Genomic DNA, 24,013 nt, shown 5'->3' on the forward strand with positions numbered 1-24,013 from the left:
AATGTCTATTTCTTTAGGTGCTGTACCAGTATTGTAAAAGTTGATACTTATTTTCTTCTCAGAACTAAAAGATCACAATTAAAAAGTGTTCTTATAATTAAAAAATCACAGCATCACAGAATCATTCTGGTTGGAAGCGATCTCTGGAGGTCATCCAGTCCAACCCCCCTGCCAAGGTAGGGCCACCTAGAGCAGGTTACACAGGAACATGTCCAGGTGGGTTTTGAATGTCTCCAGAGAGGGAGACTTCATGTCCTTCCTGGCCAACCTGTTCCAGGGCTCTGCCATCCTCAATGTAAAGAAGTTCTTCATCATGTTGAGGTAGAACTTGTTGTGTTCTAGTTTATGCTTCTCATCCTGTTGCGGGGCACCCAAAGCAGGAGATACACAAAACTATCAGTTTCTGATTATAGCAGTGAAATCTCAGTAAGCTGTATGAACACAAAGATTAAATTATATTTTACTAAATGTTTTAATTGGCAAAACAGAAAACTGTTTTCACCAATTTTGTATTATTTGGCTTTCCTTTTCCAGTATGTAGAGTCTGGCTAGGGAAAGAAGCAGTTCACTCTTGGACTGTGTTTTCTGGTACTGAAAAAGACTCTTGAGAGTCACACTCCTGCTAACTTCCATCTGACTGGAAATGTCCTTGTAAGTCCTTGTGAGATTTTTTTAAGTACCTTTCCTGTTCTGCAGTGTTTTTCCAGCTTGGATTACTTGCAATTTGGTTAACTTCTTTGCCTGATTCTAGAAGACACATGGGGGAGTTAGTTTTTCACCCTTTTGAAGCAGGATTTTTGCCCTTGTTCTGACTATTTCTTGCACATTTTGTAACCTTTGAGCAGGAGTGTCTGCGCATTCACATCTTAGAATCATCCATACTAGTCTATAATTGTCCTGACCACTGTACATCCTTTTGTCTGGTTGATCTTCCAGTATGCATCCAGTGCATTTTCCAACCCTTCCTACCTCCATCACTGAGCTATTAGGGCAAAATCTCCACTCATATCTAGGAGTTGCAGTCCTCCAAGAGGAGAAGTTCGAGGGACTTGTATTTCAGCAGTCACAGATGTTTCATCTCACAAAACTGGAGTATAGGTTCTTTGTAGACAATATTTCAGCTGTGATGCTGCAAAGCTGTTTCTGCCAAAGGAAATACGTAACAGGAAGGAGAAGAAAAAGTCAGAGCCTGAGGAGGTTGGTAACAGGTTTCTAAGTGCTACAGGTTTCATTTTCTAGGCATTTGGTATTTATTAGAGGTGAATATTTGAGTCTATTTGAGAGATCTTCACTGTTCAGAAGACATGATTCTGAACAGCTCTTGAGCTGAAATTGGAAAGATTTGTCTTTTTTAATTGGAGTTACCTGCATGCATGTTTTCCTGCACAAGTATAGATCAAGCATGAGAGAGCAGCAGGCTAACTGGGAGAAGGTGGCATTTAATAGCCAAGGTTGAAATAACCAGAGCAATGCAGATACCTGAGTCAGCTTGTCATAAATGCTGCATTTGCTTTAGTGCAGGCCTATGCTCGGCATCTGCATCCTCTGTACCCACAAGTTTGCATTGCAAAATACAGGGGTGGTAATAGTGTCTTGATACAGGAAAGGATGCTCCAGCAGAGTCTGGTCTGTGCTTTTCCAGCATACTGTAATGGGTTAGGCAGATGTCATTGTAGCTTGGGATTGTTTGTGGAGTAGAGGAATGTCATGGTTGAGCCACTGTGGAGCAGGTAAATGAGGTGGACAGTAATTGATCCATGTGTACAGTATAGGGACAGACTTGTGTACTGATATCTATGCAGACACAGGTGACATGCTAGTTTATTCTATGGATACATGAATAAGTCCTCTTAGGTTTTGCCTCAAGCTTTACTGTGGTGTGCAAGAGAGCAACACTAAATGGTATTACACCTGAGATAAGACCGTGTAGTACATGGTTTTAGTGTTCCTTGTTCGCTTTGTTGCACCTTTTGTTTATGTCTCACTTTGTTTTAATTAGATTAACTTCTCACTGTAATGAGTTTTCCAAATTCTAATGAGAACTCCCTAATTCAGTGTTTTTCAAGTGATAAAATTTAACATTTGGTCAAAAAAACCTTAGTAGGTAACAAGATAAAAGGCTAAGGTTTTAATACAAGATTAGGCTTCTCTATGTCTCTGGGAATAGTTAGAGACCCAGTTGACCTATGAATATTTATAAATGTGTTAATTAAGGGATGTGGGAGTGAATCCACCTTGCTGTGTCACATACCCATTAACCCTAGCAACTCCCAGATGTTCATCATACCTGTTTTAAGGACAACCCGCAATTCCACTGTGTTTTACCAGTTTGAGAAGGTCTTTCCAAGGTGCTGTTTAAATTTGTGTATTACCAAAGTAAGTAGCACAGAGTCAAGAAACACTCCATGCCATGTCTGAGGCTTCAGTGTTCTTGCCAGTGTAGGTGTAACAGTGATGCTTACCATTCCTTGAAGAAACAAAGGGCTTTTCCAAATTGTATTTCTCAGTTATGTCATTTACTGGGATTTGAGTCAGTTCCTGTGTACCTTAGAAATGGCAAAAAAACCCTTATAAATGACTTATTAAGGGAGAGGCTTATAGACTGTGCTTCCTAATATTGATTAAAAAATACTGAGATTTTGTGCACTATTTTTTTCTGAGATTGTGCTATTATTAACTATTTAAGCATCTCAGTGAATTAAGACAGTTTTCAGCAGTGCAGCTGTTAATTTGGATGGATTGAGGAATTGTCCTCAGACTTGTAAGAGCAGTGCCTGGCTGAAGATCTGTGAGCAAGAGCTGTTTCTGACTGCATTGTCAGTGTTTGTAAGCACACCTGCAGCTGGACTGGGCATCTCAAAGGCTTTAATGCTGAACCACTCTTGTAAGGCCAGACTGCATTGCTATCTAGTGGCATGTTTACAAAGGGTCGTGTTAGCCGTGAAATGGGGAATAAAATCAATTCAGAAATGAATTCAGAAAATTGAAATGTTGTTTGTTAATCAATTTTTGAGACTTTTTTCCTCCTTCTGGAAGAAAATTATTAGCTTCTGTTTCTTCTCAAGAAAGCCAGCGCTAAAGACATCCTTTGTGAGCATTGACTAGACACATCCTGGTGTTTTCCATCACATTATATGGTAGATAGTTAGCCTTATGATATGGTTTATAAAGCCAAGTCATGGATGTTTAATTGAAGTATACGTTGCATTTTGTTAACACAAGTCTCTTTGAAGACATCCAGTCTGTACTTGGAGATACTGATGGATAAGAAACCTTCCCTGTTTTGTCTTAGTGGTCTATCTGCTGTTAAAATGCACTGCTTTAATCTGGACTGAATCTATCCAGCTTCTCTTTCTGGCCAAAGGAAGGGATTTGGGGGATGCTGTTGTTTGGTTGAGGGTTTTTGTTTGTGGTTGGTTGGTTTTTTGTTTGTTAGTTTGGGGTTTTTTTTTGTCCTGTCTTTACTTCCTCCAGTGTATTAAAAAGCTCTTTAATATTGCTTGTTGGGAAGACAGCAGTTGACATGTCCTCTGAATGATGACAACTGTTCTGTATTATTGAATCAAAGTTAGTAAAGTATGTCTGCACCCTCCTTACTGCACTGCTATTCTGAATGAAAAGAAAGTAATATTAGAAGATAGGGATTTTAATTTTAACTAAAGTTTTTTGACTGGAACAATATGCAGGGCCTCTTAAGAGAGCAGTAATCTGGCCTTGGGCTATATGGAAATAATAGGTGAAAAAAGTTCCTATTAATTACATCATTTTTATATCAGCCATGGAAACCCTTGCTGCTTTCTGTGTATGCAAGATCCGGATTCAGAATAGTTTAAACAGCACATACAACATTTAACACTGAATGTTGCCTCTCAAGAACAAGGAATTTGGCTCCAATGTAATGACAGCTGTGCTGACTCCAAATGAGTCGGCTGCCCAGCTGCTGCAGGTCAGGTTAAAGCACTTGCCTCCCTGCCAGATGCTCAACAGGTCCTAGAGGGTTGCCAGGGGCTGCTTTCAGAACTACCTGCAAGTGCCTGTGGCCTTCACAGGCCAGCTGGACAAAACTAATGAAGAAACTCTATTTATTAAGCAACTGTCTTTCTGTTTTGCTGGCTTTATGGGATGCTCTCATGGCTAACAAGGGGTGGGAATCAAAAAGAACTGAGTCATGTGGAGGGTCTTTGCTGTTAGTCAGTTGTTAATCCTTACAAATACATTGTGGTTTTCTTACTGAGCTGCAGTGTTTCCCCTCTCTCTTTTCCCAGTCTCAACAGGAGGAGGAGGAGGTGGAACAGGAAGGGGTGGTGATGTAGCTGCTCTCACCGCTCTGCCCTCAGTGAAACAGGGTGCAGGAAGAATGCCACTTACTGCAATAAGGACAGGATAGGATCCCTCCAAAAGAGGGTGGGTGGCTGTTGCCTAGAATGGAGCTTAAACAAGTGGTCAGTGTTTTGTGTGTCTTTATGTGAAAGAACAGACAACACAACCCTTCCAGTAAAGTATCGAAAATAACTTGGTTTTCCCCCCCATTATTTTCCTTAAATTACACATTTCTCAAATTTTGGCATTTTTCACTTTTTTTTTTCCTTGGCATTCCGTAACTTGTGCCAAAAACCTGCACCTCGCACAACTTAAGTTGAGGAGACTTCTTTAAATTAAAGTAGTTTTATTGAACTACCTTTCATTCAGTATTCACAGACATTGTGTTCCTTACTAGCCATTATAAGACTTAGTTCAAGATAGACTTGAAGCAATAAAGTCTTGCTTTGCCAAAGGAAAAAGATGTATTAGTACTCATATTTTATTGGGGTTTATTAATAGTAAGCATAGTTGGATCTGGTTTTGGTGAATGATCTGCATATTGGCAACCTTGGGCTCTCCTTAGACTGGTGAAAAATACCGAAGTTCATAATCGGCTGTTTTGCTTAAAGGGCATAAACAATTTAAAAGGATAGAAATGTTTAAATGTCAGACTAATTATCCCACTGTGGTCATTCTCTCAAAGGAGAATGATTCTCTGCAATGCAAAAGACTAATCCTTTCTTTCCATGATAACATCTTTCCTCATAGACCTTATCTTGCAATAAGCATTGTTGTTAAAGTTAACGGAAACTCTAATATCAATATTCCAAGCATATCTTGGGTTGTATCCACCTGGCTATTTCCTTCTCTCATTTAAATTGTAAGCTTTTAGGTGTATTAGGGTTTGGTATTTATTAGTATTTAATTTTTATTTAATTTAATTAATATTTATTAGTATTTAATTTTTAAGCTTTTAAGTGTATTAGGGTTTGGTTTTTTGTAACAGGGGGGGTATGGTGTGAAAATTAACTTTAAAATAGACAGGGTTTTTTGGATCAGCCTCCCCCCCCCCCCAATTAATGGCATCATTCTTAGTGGGGTTAAACGACATACATAGTAATGGTAGAGCTCTACTTTTTATTTGCATATATATTTATTTCCCAGGTCATAGCCTACACTGTGATTTTTACACTTCAGAAAATACACTTCTGAGTATGCATACCATGATGCTAAACTGGATTTCAATGGAGACAATTGAAACTGGTTTCAGAAAAAGCAGGTAACACACTCTTTATCTTTTTTTTCTGGTGATCTAGTAGAGAATAAACACCTCAAAATGAGATAAAGAGATTAACAAGAGGCATGTTAGCAGCTAGTAACACTTTGTGCTGGCCAAATACCTTCCTTGGGTTTTAAATGTAGGGTTTGTTTTTGTTTTGTCCTGTCATTATCATCAGCACTAAACAGTTTTTAACACAATAGCCTGTCTTGTGGAAATAAAAAGTATTTCTGTTAGTTTATTTTAAAGGTATTGATGGAAAAACAGATGACTGCATGGCAAACTAGAACAGAGTTTTTAATGTGGTAATAACATCAGAAAGCTGTATAAGGTACAAATATAATGCGCTGTGTTACATCTGGCTTGTTAAGATAGAACTTGTCCTTCAGTTGCTTCAGTGAGTTGGTTTTCAGAGGGATTCAGCTGCACACCAGTCAGAGATGCCAGGCATCTTGGTCCCTGCCCAGTAGGGTGTTGTGTTATCAGTCCTTAAATTAAGGTAACCAAAGCTCTGCTCTGTGCACTCCTGAAGTCCATTCAAATAAAAGGGAGAGATTTTCTGGCAGTTTGTAAAGAAACAACCTGGGGGAAATCTTAAGAGTAAAGTTTTATTTCAGTATCTCTACCTGTTGCAGTAACTAGCTCTTCTGGGTGTATGCAGGTGCTTCATTATAGTCATTTTGAGATGCACAAGCTCCCACATTTGTCCAGAGGGGTTTACAAGAAGTAGAAGTCTTCCTTTGTTAAAAATTGGTTTTAGATTCAGCAGCCTTTTTTATATGGGAAATCAAAAGTGAGCGAAGTCTTGATTCTGATAGCCTGGAATACAAGAGAAGTGGCCGTCTGTCTTTGAATGGCTCCTTAGTGCCATTTCTGAACCGTCCTCCTGTCTTCAGCCTTTCCTGATCTTTACCAGAAGGTTAATCCAAAGCAGCAGAATGTAACAGAATATAAACAATAACAGAAATCAGCAGAAGTAAAGTAGAGGGGCTATGCAAAGCATGATCAGTCTCAAAACTGTGCAGCCCCACACCTTGTCACCTGCTCACTGGCTATACCAATTCATGACTGCCGCTGCTCACTGCGTTCCTGGTGATGCTGTTCTAAACTGTTCTTAGCATCTCCGTTTACTTGTTTCATCCATACGTTTAGAACTTGATACAAGAGAAGTTTTGTTTCTTGGTCACTGGAATATTTTAGTTAGCAACAAATGAAGATCACAGTTTTTACATTAGGATCTTGTATGGTATTGAAGGGGTGGAGGGGCAACCTTCTTAGGGGGTAGTCAGTGACCTGGGGCTTGGATTTACTGTTTGCTGAGTTGTTGATATGTTAATGTAGAGTAATTATTCCAGTGAATTGAAGCTGTGAAAGTATATTCATTAAGTCAGAATAAGCTGCTTCAATGTTAATCTTGGTTGGGATATCTATTTCCAGAACACCATCCTACAGCCTTCTCAATATCGCTTTGCCAAAATAGCAGATGCATTTTTGAGGATGTTTCTTAGAATAAACTTTATTCTAGTAACACTAACTTTAGGACTCCAGCTGGAGGCACTTTTCTCAAGTAATTATTTTCCCCAAACATTCTGCACTGGCAATGAGGATAGTTGTATCAAATTAGCTCCTCTAAAAAACTGTGCTCCTATCGCAGTCAATGCAATGGACAACCAGAACAGGTTGCTGTATTCTAAAATTACTATATATATATATACAGTACATTTATTCTTTTATAAACTGATTTCCTCTGTATCTCTGTGTGTACCCAGAGTTGCACAGCCAATTAAATAACATCTTTTCCCACATCAGTGTCCTTTAAATTTATTTATGACAAGTTTTTGTTGAGCTTCATTGTTAATGAGATGCCATTAAGGAATCCACAATCAAGGCTGTGCCTTTAGCTCAGATGCAATTCAAATGTGCCTGTGAGAAACTGGAACAAATATGTTGTCTCATGAGAATTAAACTATTGATGTTAAAGGTGTACTGACTAAATTGTCATTTACTCTTACTAATAAAATTGTGTATAACCAAGGCAGCTAATGATCCCAGGCAGTTTAGGAGCTGAAATATTAAAATGATCTCTGGAATTCAGTGTCTGTCTAAAAGGTTGTTCTTCTGGATACTCTTAAATTTACCAAGCAAGTTTGGTGGTTTTTTCTTTACCTTAAACCAAGGGTGATGGACAGGGATGTTCTTTATATTTTTATGTAAAATGTACAATATATTTATGCATGGGACAGTGAATTTCCTCTAACCTATAAATTTACTCTTCCTTAGTCTAACATAGCTATTAGATTTATTTTTTTATTTTAATCTGCTGTTTGAGTAACTAGCATCAGGTTGGTTACAATGAGGGTGAGGACCCACTTTGAGCATTTCCCATCATCTTGGTAGTAACATGGATTTCTCCTCTGCAAGCTCAGCTGCACCTTCATAGAGGTGAAAGAAACAGAGAAATGAAACAACTGCTATTACTAACATGAACAAAGTTACTTTGGGTGAAACAAAGGGCATTGAAGTTCATTTCCAGACTGGTTCCAACCTCCTGCTCCCAGCCCTGCCCTCCAATTGCCCTGCATGGGATGGGCATGCTCATGAGGGCAGAGGCGAAAGGAGTTGCAGGAGCCTGAGCCCTCCTGCTGGTTATATGGGGGACTTCACAGGTAACAGCTTTGCCTGTATTTTTCTGTCTAAAAAGAAATAATAAATTATTTCCAGTGGAAGCGTTTGAAATGCAGAGCTCAGGGTTGTATTTGATTGTGCCAACTGCTCATTTTGGGTTGCTTAGAACCTGCTAAGCACGGTTGCAGCAGCTGTGGTCCATGACCTATAGGCTCCTGCAGCCTTAAATCAAGCACCTGAACTGATTTTTATCTTCTGCAAGAGTAACAAAGTGGCTTTGAGATTCTGTGAGTTGTTCCAAAACCCCCTGAAGATTGAATCTTCTTTAATGGAAAAGTAAAATTATATGCTATCTGGGTAACTAATGTTATCTTAATTATAAATGCAAAACCCAGATGGAACTTGTTGAAGTTGTACAAAACATGGGTTTTGTAGCTCCGCATTTTCTTTAAAGGGTAGGATTTATTTTGGGGTTTTACATAACAAAAAAGGCATTTTCAGAAAATGCACCCTTTTCTGATAGTGAGGTTTGCAAACGATTCATCTCTCAGTGGCAACTATATTAGAGAAATATTTCATTAATAATTTATTATACAAAACTCTCCAAATATTAAAAGTTTCCCCTTGTGTATTCCTGCTTCCTGTTCTAGCTGTGTGGATGTGAAAGTTAGTAGTGTAAGAGTCATTAAAAATTTGGGCAACTTTGTTTTGTTCATCTAAGTTACCACTTTCAACTAGAAGTAAAAACCCTTGGGGCAAAAATCAAGCTGCCATCCCTTCAGATGAAGATGCAAACTGAATCTTTCCTTCCTCTCCTGCTCTGAGGCAGGCAAACCTTGCAAAGGTTTCTCAGCCTATAGATCATAAGGCATTAAGTCCACAGAATTATTGGAAAGAAAGAAAAATATGAACAATGTGGCAATTAAAATGAAGATGAGCTGTTGGTTCTTCTGCAAGTAAGGAAATGGTAGCAGTGATGAACAGCTGAAGTTGAGTTTGATACCTGCTTTAGGTTGTTTCTGAGGATGCTAATGGTCTGTGAGTTCTCTTAGCTATTGTTTTTATTGTTTAGGTTTTCTGCTTAGATACAAATGGGCTGTAAAACAATATTCTGCCTCACCAGCTGCATAAAGTTACTGGTTCTGTGACTTACACATCCTTACCATTCAGGTCCTGCATAGCTTGGAGAGAGACTCTTGCATCCTGGGCTTCCTGGAAAAGAGGGTTTCTTTCATTCATTTCATGTACCTGGCAGTCTGACAGGCTAAAAAGACAAATGGAGAGGAAAGTATCCTGCACAGTATTTGTGCACATAAATCAAAACTCTGTTGTACATTCTTCCCATTTCTGTTGCCTTTTAAATGGAATTAAATGTCTCAGGAAAATGCCTGTTAGGAAAGCAGAGAATAGAAAACTAAAGGTTTCTTATTCAAGGAGTTGCAACTCTTGAGTCCTAGCTTCTTCTCTGTCCCTTGCTGACTGCCTTTGGGGTGAGACTTCACAGGGGCTGAAGTTACAAGTTGCATATTAATGCATGCAGAACTCTTCATGGCTCTGCAAGACTACATGTTATATATAAACCTATGCTTACTGCAACAGCTGTATCGCTACCAGGGGTTTTAAGATACCTCAGTTTTTAAAAGACCTATGTAGAATAATATACTATATAATTGAGTCTTGCAAATTCTCTTAGTTCAGTGTATGATGTTCAATAGGAATATATGCATTGTGATGGCAGTCACTTTGTAGCTCTTCTCATGCTGCTTTTATTCCTGAAAATGCTGAGTTGAGGGCTTGTTTCTTTAAAGAAAATAGTGAGCTGATTGCTGAGATGAGCTTACACTTGAAATCTGGAAGGCAAGGAACAGATTGCATATCAAACAACATTTTCTCTGTCAGTGGAAAATAGTAACAGAAGGATTTTCAGTTGGAGTAAATCAGATGAGTAATGTAAGTAGGATCTAAAATTGCCTGCTATTTAAAATGGAAAGAAAATTGCAAATGTGATTGGCAGAGCATTATTTCAGTAAGAAGGCCCAAACGGGCAGATGGTTTATGGTATATATCAGATGCAAAATGAGCCTTTCCCCCCCCCCCCCCTGCATCTCCTCTTCTAAATTCCAGGAAATCTTTATCTTTTAAAAACTAGTTCAGTAATATTCAGCGAATTGGTTCATAGCCCCCATCTGAATAGTCTGTGCATTAACCAAAGGTTTAGCTTTGAGGTTCTTGAAACAGCAAATACTGACATAATTGACTGATAACTTGACTCATTCTAACTGCTCTTTTTTGAAAGTTTGATCTGTTTTTACAAGCATCCGAAGTACCAAGTTGTTGCTGCAAATGTATGATCCAGGAGAACTTGTGATTGCTATCATAGTGGCTACCATACTATCTCTAGCATTAAATGATCTTTAGAACAAGAAGCCATACTGATAGGATATCATTTCTGTTCCTGAAGACAGTCTTCTTCAAGGGATGCTACTACTGACAGCCATCTCTCATGCAGGTATTCCTGCTATTGGAGTTTGCAGGGTGCTTTACTGCTCAGTGCAGTATCCTACATGTGGAATAAACACGGTTTGGTTGTTATTAATCTACCTGACAGAAATACAGCTCAAGGCTGGAAGAGATGCAGAGTTGACAATGATCCATATTAGCATAGCCAGCAAAATGGAAGTGCAAGAAGAGTACATTGTGCCATCTTGGGCCAATAATTGAAGCAGGAGGTGGCTGTTGCTGACCAGTTCCCTCAGTTCAGGCATGGTCTGGGCAGTGATGCAGTTGCTCTCTACCACTCTGGCTGCAACAGAAAAACTAGCAATATCCCCATCACTGTTGCTCATCGTTTCCAGTTGTGATGTGGCTGTGCAGCATTATCGTGTCCTTGACTGGTGCCATACTCTGTATGAGAGAAGGATTTCCTGTGTGAACCTACTGAGAGGGAATCAGGGGAATGTAATTGATTTAGAGACTGTAAGGACCCCCAGTTTCCAGTGTGCCCAGCTTGTGATTTTCAGCGGTTCAGAAAATCAGGACTCAAATACTCTTAGATCCCATTGATATAGTAGGACTGAGGTTCTGACTAAGAATGCCATCCCTTCCGTTTCTGAAGCTAAAAAGAATTTCAGTCTCAGTGTGGTATGCTTTATCTGTATAACTGTAGCATAAATTACAAGGATAGCTGTCAAAAATCAGGGAGATTTGCCATGACTTCAGTTTTTAGCCTAATAAACAATATGTGCCTTCAAAAGTATCCGTTTTTATGCCAAGTAGATGGTGGCAGCAAGGAAGCAACACACCAGGCACGTTATCATCTAGTGATAAATTGCAAGATGGAAGGATGGGCATCTGGGTCACTGTGATTTATATTCGGCATTTAAAAGATTTTGCCAAAGAAGAGAAAGAAAATTGTTAATATGACTTTAAATACAAGAGTTATTTCTGTATAATGCTGTAACTTTGCATTTCAGGTTTTATTTAGTCGATCAGTCTTTGCTAAAATATGTGAGGCATTATATTGGCAGAAAGTTTTTATGTGTGTTAAAAGGATTAAGGGAAGTGTGACCTCTTCCAAATCTACAGGCTCTCTGTCTGAACCCGTTATGCCTTAAAATATCTCCTACTGATTTTGGTTTATTAGGTGATGTTAACATAGGATGTTTTCATGCAAGGACAGAAATTCAACTAATGTTCCTTTCCTCTCACTGTTTCCTTGTACATTGTATTTGCTCATATTGCTCACTATAAGAGGTCTCTTACTACAGTAACCCTTCCAGTGCATGAGCTTATGTAGAGGAAATAAAGGGAAATACAGCAAGTTTAATTGGAATGTATGTGTATATTCAGTGAAGTGTGATAAAGCACGCCTGAAAATCCATTCTGGTCTGCAGATGGATGTCACTTTAAATTCTTTCCTATCTCTTAAATGTTACCAAAAAATGACTGGCAATGCTACCAATAATATTATGGGATATTCCTACAGAACTCTGAGATCGGGAGATCTGTAAACATGAGTGCCTTCCCCAGCCACAGGCTGAGCTCATGTGTCTCATGCATTCCGATCTTGAAAAGGTCTGTCATTTTACAGCCTTGACAGCTGAAATATATTCTCCTACTCTTTCTGTGACAGGTATCTTGTCCTTCACTGCAGTTTCAGATCATTGAGATACTCCTCTAGTCACTTGGTTCAGCTGGGCTCTGGCAGCACTCACGCATTTATCCTTTGTTAAACACACAGGTGGAAGCAGCAGTGAGTGACACTCATCAGGCTCTTGGGAGCAGTCAGTGTAGTGTGCCTTAGCTTGGGGCTGGGGTGATTTTTCACCCCTACTAGAAAAATTCCACCCATTAGAAATCAAACTCTGATTTATGGAGAAAGTACAGGTACACAGAAATAAACCGGACAATTCAGTCTTCAGGAAAGGCACAGCTCACTATCAGCTGTACCTTTTGGTTGCTTTTCAGCATGATCTTATACACAAATGTTTTCCTAGTCTTGTATTGTTTCTTCTCTTGGCTCAGTGTAGTACCTAGAAATTCCCTCCAGACTGAGGAAAGCTTGTGTCTGCTCCTTGACAACCCAGGGTAAACCAGAGCAAGCTCAAGAGTGCTCAGATGTCTGTGATGACAGCCCATAGGAATCTGCAGTTCACTTGCTCAGCCTGGGGCTGAGGAGATGGGTCTTGGCTCTTCCCTTACCCCCAAAAGGGTTTCCCTACTGTTTGTAGAGAAAAGTCCATGTTACAGAGGAGGCCACCCCTGGTCCAGATCACAGTATATCTCCATGCCTCACTGTTCAAACCAGAAAGTACTGTTCTCAGATGCTTCTCTACCTTGTACTCCTGCGATCTTTCCTCTGCACCACAGCCAGTCCTTCCCACTGGTGCATAGGGTCCTGTCCCTTACCCATCTCTCTTCATTTGTTGCTTCCCCAAAGCCCACAGAGGCACAAGCTGAGGAGCAGGGGAGGATGTGGAAGAGTCCTGAAAGGGACCCCTGACCAGAAAGCAGTAGGAATGACAGTAGTTAACCCTCTCCCTGCCAGCTCTTAGAGCACTTACCTCCCTGTGAAACCCCACCTCTTAGCTAAGGGGGCTGCTTCATTTATGGCAGCCATATAGATAAGACTGTGGGGGACCAGTTGTGGGACTGAATGGAAAAGTGGAAAATAAGAGAAAGGAGCTGTAGAGAGGAATAGCAACTGAACATTGAGGTGAAAATAAATAACCCTATGAGCTAATGGCCTATAAAATTTCATCTTTTAAAGATTGTGCCAGTGTTTTGTTTAAACAAATATATGAAATTTTATATATGCACATATAGCCCAAAACAATAATCTTCAAAACAATAAAGGAAAACATATATTATGAGGGTTTTTTTTTTCTCATAGGCTGAATTCGTGCCCTGGGAGGATTTTACTATTGAAGTTATAAGTCAGTGGTGCGTTACTGTTACAAAGTAAACGTAAGAGTCATAATTTGAAATGTAAGTCCTGAAGGAGTTGAATGATCTTGGTGTATTAAAGTACATTTATGCTCACAAACAGAACAAACAAAGCAGTCTGATGTAGTATTGGCCAACTAGTTTTTCAGGCATTACCTTTTCCTCTTTGCTTTAGCAGTAACTATGATGCACACAATTTGCCTTCCATCTCCTAAAGAGTGCTATTTGATGAGTATGTGTTATTCTCAAATGGGTTATGAATACCTCTGTTTTCAGCAGCAGATTTTTAAAACAGCGGTGTTTTACTGTCATGTATCTTGGTCGAAGGGGAACTGTGTGTGAAGCTTTTGTTTAGATTCAGGATCCTGTGCTTCCTTTCAAGTAGAATCATAGAATCACAGAACAGTTAGGGTTAGAAAGGCCCTTAAGATCATCCAATTCCAACCCCTGCCATGGGCAGGGACACCTCACACTAAACCATGTCACCCAGGGCTCTGTCCAACCTGGCCTTGAACACTGCCAGGGATGGAGCACTCACAGCTTCTCTGGGGAACCCATTCCAGTGCATCACCACCCTCACAGTAAAGAATTTCTTCCTTATATCCAATCTAAACTTCCTCTGTTTAAGTTTTAACCTGTTACCCCTTGTCCTATCACTACAGTCCCTAATGAAGAGTCCTTCCCCAGCATCCCTGTAGGCCCCCTTCAGACACTGGAAGCTGCTCTGAAGTCTCCACGCAGCCTTCTCTTCTCCATGCTGAACAGCCCCAACTTTCTCAGCCTGTCTTCATATGGGAGTCTGGACGTGTTCCTACAGTTCCATGTCCTTTTTATGTTGAGGACACCAGAACTGCACACAATACTCCAAGTGAGGTCTCACAAGTACAAAAAAATCATTCTGCCCTCCCAATGTATGTACCAAAGTATGATCAGCAAGGTGACGAATTAGCAAACTCACTGATTAAAACCATCCTTAAGCATATGTGGACAGGGTGATCAGAGGCTGGTGCTGTCAGTGCCCCAGCAGCTTTCCAGCAAAGAGCATATAAGGCTGTTAGTTAATTTTTTGTTTTACTGAACTCGCAGCAGTTGCCTTTATAAAACTTCTGGTTGTTGCAGCCTTGAAATCCAGGTTTTCAGTGTTAACAATCCTAGAAGCTAAACTGTATTTGAAGGGGATATCCACAGCAGCATTTTATCAGTGTTGAGAGGTGAAACTCCAAAGGAAGTGGTCCTTGAACAGTAAAAATGGCTAGCAGCCTGTTTTCCTGAAGGCAGAGATGATGAAGCTTTGCCAGCCAGGTAGAATAACAAGAGAAACCGGTTGTGCTTCTACTGCTAGTCAGTGTCCTGCTCCCAGAGTCCAGGCTGATCTATGTGCCCTCAGCAAACTGCTTTTTGAATGGAAGGAGGGGATGAGCAGTTCATGCACTGCTTAACTGAAGTACCTAATGCATCACTCAGAGAAGGTACATTCTCTTCATCATTCAGAAATGCAATCGTCTGAGTGGCAGCACAGATTCTCAGATTTAGATATACTGGTTGTCACTGTTACCTGGTGTCAGCAGGATCCTAACAAATGGGCCAAAGGAGAATGAGGATCTCATAGGATTGAAGTCAGTTGAAGTTGTAAATATTAGCTGATACAATGTGTATTCAGGGCACTGCACCTCAACAGCACTGGACGGAGTGCAGAATCTGATACAAAAGTCTGGTGTTCCCCCAAGGAGAGGGAGACCCCTTCACTTCTCATACAGAGACCGTTTACTTAATCTTTTTTTTCTATAGTCATAGAATCAACTGGGTTGGAAAAGACCTTTAGGAACATCAAGTCTGAAAACTGGAACTCAACACATTAGCAATACAGTCGTAAGAATCTGATCAGGGAGTAAGATATGAGGGTGAATATATCTACATAAAAAACCTGACAATAAAATCCCCCTTTGCTCAATAACTACTGCACTGTAACTTTGTACCCACTCCCTGTTCCTTTGGACTATTTTTCTATATAAAGTAGATGCAATTAATGGGCTTTAGAATCACTCCTCTGTAGTGCATCACACAAGATTCTTATTCTATCAAATGCTCAAAATGCTTACAAAAACTTCTTTAATGCTAGCTATATATCCCAACTGAAGCATGCAGGTGAGCACAGCGTCAGGCTGGTTTTCTTCTGTAGTTGCAAGAGGATGCTAACAATAGCATCAGATAAAAAAATGTAAATGTTTCTTGGAGTAGCAGCCTATGGTATTTGTGGTTGCCTTTTGCTGTCAGATGAAGACAAAAATGTATCCTCTTTCCATGCTCAGCATTTAAAAGGTGAATGCTGAATGACAGTGAAATAGTTACCAAGGAAAGAATACAAACTCTTTTGAGATAATAAGCTTTTTAACATTAATTAATGGCTGTTTTATATACTTACAGTTAGTGAACCATCAGAAGTACTTTTACACTTCTAATAAGCTCCATAGCAGTTGTCAGTGCTGGTAGGAGTTACCCAAGGTGTCGGCCTCTACTGTGCAGGCGAATTTCAGCATTCCTTCAGTTTGGGGCCAACTACTGCAGTAGATCAGCAGTTTGGAAACTTGACTCACCCACTTTGTTTATAGCTAAGAGATAGTATATTTATTAATTTATAGAAAGAAGAAATGTATGAGCTCAGGTATGGGGGGGATGTTGAACAGACAACAGCAGTTTGCATCCTAAGCCGGTCCAGCTGCTATGAGGGTTTTCAAGATAGTCTTTTTCTGCTGTCTTCCCCTCATGTTTCCTCTCCAGGATGGCTGTTTTGAAACCTTTTGCATCTATGTCAAAGACAAAGGCAGAGGTATTTCTTTGGTGAAGGGAACAAGCTGCATTGTAGGTTTGGAAGGATTCAGCAGAAGGCAAGGGCAGTGATCAGTACTGGTGGCCACTAAAAATGGATTGGGATGGAATACAGTGCAGGGTAAATTTAACAAATGGACAGAAAGGATATTAAAGCAGCCACAGTTAATAGTAAGTGATCTGAGGGAAGAAAATATGAGGGTCTTAGAAGAAGTTTTGACTTAGGAGCACGAAACCTCTAAGCGCCCAGGTTTGCAAGGAGGAGGCAGTTCTAGGATAAGGGAGGATGGGGTAGAAAGCCTTTATGAAATGCAGACTTGGTGTAGCGAAGAAATACCAGGAAACTCAATGGCAGAAATTGCTGCAGGATTTCAGTTGTGAGGTGGGTAGCGACTGGGGAGTTAGTGGGGATAGCCCAACCCTGGCATATCTGACTTGGTTTTGGGGCAAGAACTCAGACAAGAATAACACTGATACCAGATGCTGGCACCTTTTAAAAAGAAAGAAAGAAAAAGAAATAACAGAAATATTGTAGCCTTACCTAATGTTGTCCTTATTTTGACACAAGCTTACTGTGGTTTTTCTGCTTTATGTATCATGCTTTTATGTATTTGGGTCATTTTCAGCAATGTGGAGGTCAGAAGGGAAGCGTCCCTGGCTCAGCAGATGCATGTTCCAGTGTACAGAGACAGAGAGGGTCCAAGACCCCCAAATAACACAGAAAGGAGATTGTGAGAATGGAGATGTGGGAACACTTTGCCACCTTTCCCAGTCTGCAGTATGTTATTTTGCAATACATGTAAGAACAAGAGGTGGTGCTACTGTGGGGTGAATGTGCAGAGAAATTAAAACTTGCTGCTAAATGCTTCCTCATTTTGAAAAGTTGTCTTTGTAGCAGCATACGTGGAGGAGAGGAGGGCATGTAATATAGATTCCCTTGTTGATGCTTGTCAAGTGCTAACCACAAATCAGTCCTTGCTTCAGTTCTGTTTCCTTTTTAGGTTCTTATTGAAATCTTTAGTTTTAGCTCCTTTTATACCATGCAGTTGCTCACAAAGATGAGTCTTCTATTCCCTGCATGGTAATTAATTCCTTTCCTCCATAGGCTGTTCCAGGCTTAACTAATTCAGAGTCTTCACCCACAGAGTTGGCAAATTTGGCTACATAGGTCTTGCCATTTACAGTCTTCATTGTTTTTTGGCATCTTTACTATGCTTTCCTCCATAAAAGTACATAGTACTTCCTTTCTGTACATAGGCATCTTTTTCCTCTTCCTTTTAAGATGTAGTTAGTTCTTTCCTGCTTCATACAACCACAGACTTCAGAATGTATTTCAACTTGATTTGCTGTCTTATTTAGTTGTCAGTTTTTCTGTTTGTTAGCACTTACAATCTGTTTTCTTATGCCCTCTCTCAAATTAAATTCCTTCTGTATGTACTCATATTTTATTGCATACTTTACAGTAGCCATTATAAAAGTAGCAAGGAACTATATTTCTGGACATAAAAGGATACACCTCTAAATTTCTCCATTTAAATAATAATGAAATTTGTTTTCCATTATGCTTTGCAATTTGCCAGAATACGGAGATATTTTTATCAGTTGTTACTTTGTAACATCTTTCTATTCCCTAAGACAGAAGCATTGAGATTGTTTAATATGCCTTGTATTGGTCAAAAAGCTCTGTAGGAATGGGGATTCTCTATCTTTACCATTACGAGCCACTACAGTGTGGCCTTTTAAAATAATAATAATGATGAAATCTCACATTTTCATTTGAAATAAATATTCCACGGATTCTTTGGTGGTTTTCATCCTTGCATCATTACATTGTAAAAATACATAGCAACATATCCTTTTTCACAGCCCACAAAGCAATACCGCAAGTCTTCAAGATGTTGCTTTTCAAGATGCAGAAAATAAGCTCCCAAGTTGTCATTAACTGAATAACGTGAATCACAGTAGTGACAGCCTGGTTTCCACGCTGCTGTGCAAGTGCAACTTGCCATTTGTTTTTATGCATTTATAAACAGAAAGCAAAACTCAATTTAGATGATTAGTCAGAACTTTGGCAGTCTTGGTTAGGAATGAAAGAATAAATTTGTCCAGTATCTTTCAGTGATAAAGCAAACAACATTTTCAGCACTGTCAACTGTAATATGGATATAAAATATCTGAAGCCAAATGCCTGAAGCGTGTCAATTGTTTTAGGATGCTGAGCTTTGTAAACTGTATTAAATGAAGTGGAAAACTAGCAGTGAAAATTAATTGATCTAAAATGTCCTGTATTTGAATCAACACTTTATATTACTTTGTTCATCCGGATGCAGAAATAAAATCCATCTGACCTTAAGAACAAAATAAACAGTCTTCATGAGATCCATTTTATACATCTTAGCCTAGGACATGATAGCTGTATTGCATTGTAAAGCTGGATCCCCTGGAGTAATAAACCTTTCCTAATTAGTGTATTTGATTTCATTGCTTTTATGTTCTCAGCTTTGTTGTATTTTCCTCTATGTTAATACCTACCTTAAAAATAACATTCATGGCCCTCAGCATGTCTTCTATAATGTTGACTAATAAGTTCCAATTCCAGATAATGATTTAGTCCTGATTCTGAGCAGTGTCATTTATTGAATAATTGTCACCTTCCGCAGTAGCAGTTCATCCTTGAACTGCTGTTGCATTGATTATTAATTATATTTACAAGTAATAATAAAAAGGAACTCATTTTGGTTTGAGCCTACCTGTTAGAATACATTCTGACTTTCTCTGAAGGTTTGCTTGAATAAGCCTATTTTTACTCATTTTTATATAAGCTTAATTCTAGTCTTTATATGAAGCAGGAAAACTAAATATGAATGTAAAGCATCATTTTAAAGATATTTTCTACAAGGTTCAAGTGATTTTTCTTTAGAATGACAGAGATAAAGGGGGTGCACTTGCAACTAGATCATGAATTTGATTCTGATAATAATTTACATCCAAGTCTTCACTTAGCATAAATCAGCCTCCATCCTAAGTGCATGAGATGATTTCAGTTCTTTACTGCTGAATATTTGTCCCTGATATTTAATTGTTATGTACACATTCACTCCTTCTAGTAAGAAATTCATAGTATATTGCAACGTTACAACTGACAAGTTAGGAAAATAAAGTTTGAACATTTCTTCCCAATAATTATACTGGGTTTTGAATCCACAATTGAGTTCATGAATAAAAATACGTGAATAGGAAGCCATCTGTGTCTGTTAACTGCTGAATGCTTTGATTCACTTGGAGATTGATTGCTACCTCAGTAAAATAGGCACGTACTTGTTTTCTCAAAGTATTATGTGAGATGAGGCAAAGTTTAGCAAATGACATTCAGACTGCATTTTTGCTTTTATCATTTCACACAACTGAAACTCACTACAGAGTATCTGTAGATGCCTGCCATGAGTATGTGAGCTTTTCTGTTACCATGGTCTTTTCCCCAGTTAGTGGCTCAACAAGTAGTTGGTTCCCAAACCCACTGCTTTGGGGTTCTTACCTGCATGTTCTGTCATTTCTGCCTGAGGTCCAAATCTCTGAACTGTGCTACACTTACATATGCATCTGTATTCCACTGTCTTTGTAAGACTATTCAAGTCTAGTCATGTAAGGGTTATATAGACTTCTGCTAAGTAACATTAAAGCCACAGCTGTTTCACCCTGCCCTGAGCACATCTCTTGAAAACTTCTGGTTTATTTTTGAATCCTGACATCTAGGATACAAAGAATTAAGTCACTCCAAATGATGGAATAGGTCTCAGATGGGTGAAGCTTTCATAATGTCAATGGACTCCTGTGCTTACTATTTAATTGCTATTTGCCTTTTCTTGCTTTTTTGTCTGTCAGTCCAGTGTTGAACAGAAATGGCACTGTTCACCTGCCTGTATAAGTACCATACAAAGCAGTCTCTCTGTAAAGAAATAAAATGCACTGATAAAACAAACAGAAGTACAATAAACAGTACCTGGAATATTGCCACCTTCCTAGCAACAAGTCTACCAAGTGCTGCTTCCTACATCAGTGTTTAACTTTGTTTTGATAATGAAGCAATTAAAGTTTAGTTTGTAACATCTGCATTATAATATTGGTAGGTTAAAGTTAACAATTCTATACTCTTTTGAATTAATTCTTTTCTCCACAGATTTTCTTTTGGTTGTATCAGTTTTCATCAGTTTAAAATATGCGGTGCCATTTGAATCTCATCTTGTCTTAAAAAGCCTCTTGGTCAAAAATGAACTAAGTGAAGCTCCCACTCCTCATTCATAACCTGCAGCCTAAGAATAATGTTTCATTAAAGGTAGATGATCTTGTAGTCAGACTGTAAAACATTTTAGTGCTTTTAGTCAGTTCTGTGACTGAAGCATTCCATCTTAGTAGCAACATATTTGTTTTGTGCTGATGATTTCTGAGGGTTTTTTGGTGCACTATTGCTCTTTGTGTTAAGCATATTATATCCATTGTATTCGTCACTCCTTTTCTGTTTGCATAATGAGGATTAAATTTCACATTTTACATGTAGGTAATAAATTAAGTGTTCAGAATTCCTCCTTGCTCCTACTGAAGTAAATGTGCAATGACTATTTATCATTTGTTTTCTGATGGGCTAGAAAGCTGGAATTCAGCTAAAGTGCTTCAGGAGTCAGAGATACTGCAACAAAAACACCCATGTGCACTTTGAAAGACGTTAGTAAACAAATTGTTGTGAAAGAAAAATCACATCCGATAGTCTTTGTATTAATATCATGCTCTTTGAAGCTGTTTTCCATAGAATATAGAATATAAAGCAAACAGTATGTATTACTATGAGGACTGAAGGAAAGAGACTTCATCTTGAGAAGCAAAAATGTGTTTTGATTATTAATGGTCTTGCTAACTTGACTTAACAGACTCCTTCCCCTATGGTATCATGACGTAGCTACAGTTGATGATCCATTAATGATCACTGTGTTTTGTGATCATTAATGCTCAGAAGCACAGAGGTCAGTGGCACATTTCACCACATGCAAAGGATAGATTTAAAGCCCAGAGATGTTCAGAAGCTGTGTGAATTTATTGCCTTTCCCAAGGCCTCTAATAGGCAGTTCCTCTTGTGATATTCGATTGACAGCTGCAGGGGAGGCTTCCTTTGTACCTAAAAAGCAACATTTTCTAAGGTATCTCTTAAAAATGACATTTCAGTAGTTTTCTGAAAGTTGAGAGTTGTGTGTCTGCTTGCAGTAAGTTCAGTGCCTGCTTATCAGGTAGGTAAAAAGGTTTTAGAAAACTTCCCATCAGATGGAACAAAGAATAACTGTATTTGTGGAGGACCTCATCAAGTTAAATGCTGAAGCAGTGAAATGTGAGGAGCACATTATGCTTTCGGCACTGCAGTCTCCTTAATAGACTTCAGTAAATTACCCTCATTCAGTCTCTGCAAGCCCCAGTGCCATTCACGTTCGCTGCTCCAGGCAGATCATGATACAATGCCAAAATGAAAACACTGACAGGACTCCAGACTGTCTTTCTGCCTCTTTTTCACCCAAATTTCTGGACACTGCACATCGTCTGATGATATATAGGGGTTTATTCATTGTAATCTGATAGTGAACAACATATTTTCTGTTGGTTTAGGTTTCAGAAGAGTCGATAAATTGCATGAATCAAACATGGAAGATTCTTTTTGTAAAGGATAAGAATAAGATGAATTATTTTTCACTTGAAACCTTTCTGCAAGGATCTGAGATGAGGAACCTGTTGGGTTTTTTTAATCCCAAAGAATAAAAACCAACTTGAGTCATTTGCATCGTGAAAATCAATACTCTGAAGTTGAGAGTGGGGAACAATTACTTATACAGTAAATGTTAGAATTAGTGTTTTTTCAGGCTACAAGTAACTAATGAGCAGATGTCATGAACTGGAAAATAACGAATACTTGGGAAGGTCTTTTAAGGAAAAAACAATTAATTTGTTTGCAGGAGGAAATGTCAGCTTTAAAGAAAGAGCAGGGAACTCCAGGCCAGTCTGTCTCACCTCTCTGCCCAGAAAGATCATGGGGCAGAGCCTCCTGGAAACTATGTTAAGGCACATGGAAAATAAGGAGGTGATTGGTGACAGGCAGCATGGTTTCGCTTAGGGCAAATTGTGCCTGACAAATCCGGTGGCCTTTTACAGTAGGGGAGGTCCAGGAAGATGATCAGGGGTCTGGAGCACCTCTCCTGTGAAGGCAGGTTGAGATAGTTGGACTTGTTCAACCTGCAGAAGATAAGGGTCCAGGGAGACCTTCTAGCAGTCTTCCAATACCTAAAGGGGGCCTACAAGAAATCTGGAGAGGTACAAAGGCAGGAAGTGACTGGACAAGGGGGAATGGTTTAAGCTGCAGGAGGGTAGATTTAGATCAGCTATTAGGAAGAAGTTCTTCACTGTGAGGATGGTGAGGCACTGGAATAGGTTGCCAGCAGAAGCTGTGGATGCCCCAACCCTGCAAGTGTTTGAGGCCGAGCTGGATGTGGCTTTGGGCAGCCTGGTCTAGTAGAAGGTTTCCCTGCCTTCAGCAGGGTGGATTGGAATTAGTCTTTGAGGTCTCTTTCAACTCAGATTATTCTATGATTCTATGATTAAATTGCTTCCATTTTTTTCCCGTAGATGACTGCTTAAACTATTACACAAATGTGCCAGTGACATTTCTTAGCTGTTATTTTGTGAGAACCTGAAATCTTTATTACACATTCATTGATTTTTAAAACACCTCTATTTTAGTGAAAAACTGTCTTTTGCTGCAGTACAAAGTTATTTCTGTGATTTTTATATTGCAGCTCAAGTCTTTTTTAGCAGCTGGGTCACACCATTTCATTCAGTAGCAAAATGTAAGTTGCCATGCTGACTCAGACAACATCCAGCTTCTCCAATTTTCTTTTGTTAATAAAGCCAGTGTCAAACACTTCAGAGGGAAGTTTAAGGTCTTTCCAGAGTGGTATCAGCCACACATTGCTTATTATCTGAATATCTAACAGTTAGATTCTGCAAACTGTAAGAGCATGAATTGTATACATCCACAGTTTTTATTATCAATTATTCTGATTTTTTTATATAAAAGTATTTTTTTCTTTGAAATATGACTGAATTCTTTATTACAGATCTTACAGTAGCAGCATCATCTAGATACCACGTACTGTTTGGAAACCGTACATCTCAACTTTTATATTCACTTCATGTCCAGTACCCATTTGCTGTGATTGGGTTGCAAAATAGGAAGAAATTAAATTTCCAGAGTCTCTTGCTCTTTCGTGTTCATTACCTCATTCATTTTCATCATATCTTTACTATGGTCTTCTGTATTTGGCTTGACACTGCACAACGATTTGATTAAGGAACTAGAGCAATGCAAATCACGGTTGGTATATATTAAATAGGTTAAAGGTTGTCTGACCTGTGGATTTCAAGCAGGTGTATCTAGGGAATCAAAGTTGAAGTTTTACAAAGAACAGTTCTTGTCATGAAGAGGATACAAAGTAGAGTTTTCAA

At 39.0% G+C, this 24,013-nt stretch overlaps 1 protein-coding gene across 2 annotated transcripts in view; it reads left to right on the forward strand.

Annotated features, from left to right (window-relative positions):
* EPHA6 (EPH receptor A6) overlaps nt 1–24,013 on the forward strand; it is a 436,532-nt gene that overhangs the window by 155,916 nt on the left and 256,603 nt on the right. The gene's annotated exons all lie outside the window — the stretch shown is intronic.

Source organism: Melopsittacus undulatus, chromosome 2 (genome assembly GCF_012275295.1).
Source record: "Melopsittacus undulatus isolate bMelUnd1 chromosome 2, bMelUnd1.mat.Z, whole genome shotgun sequence".
Taxonomy (NCBI): Eukaryota; Metazoa; Chordata; class Aves; order Psittaciformes; family Psittaculidae; genus Melopsittacus; species Melopsittacus undulatus.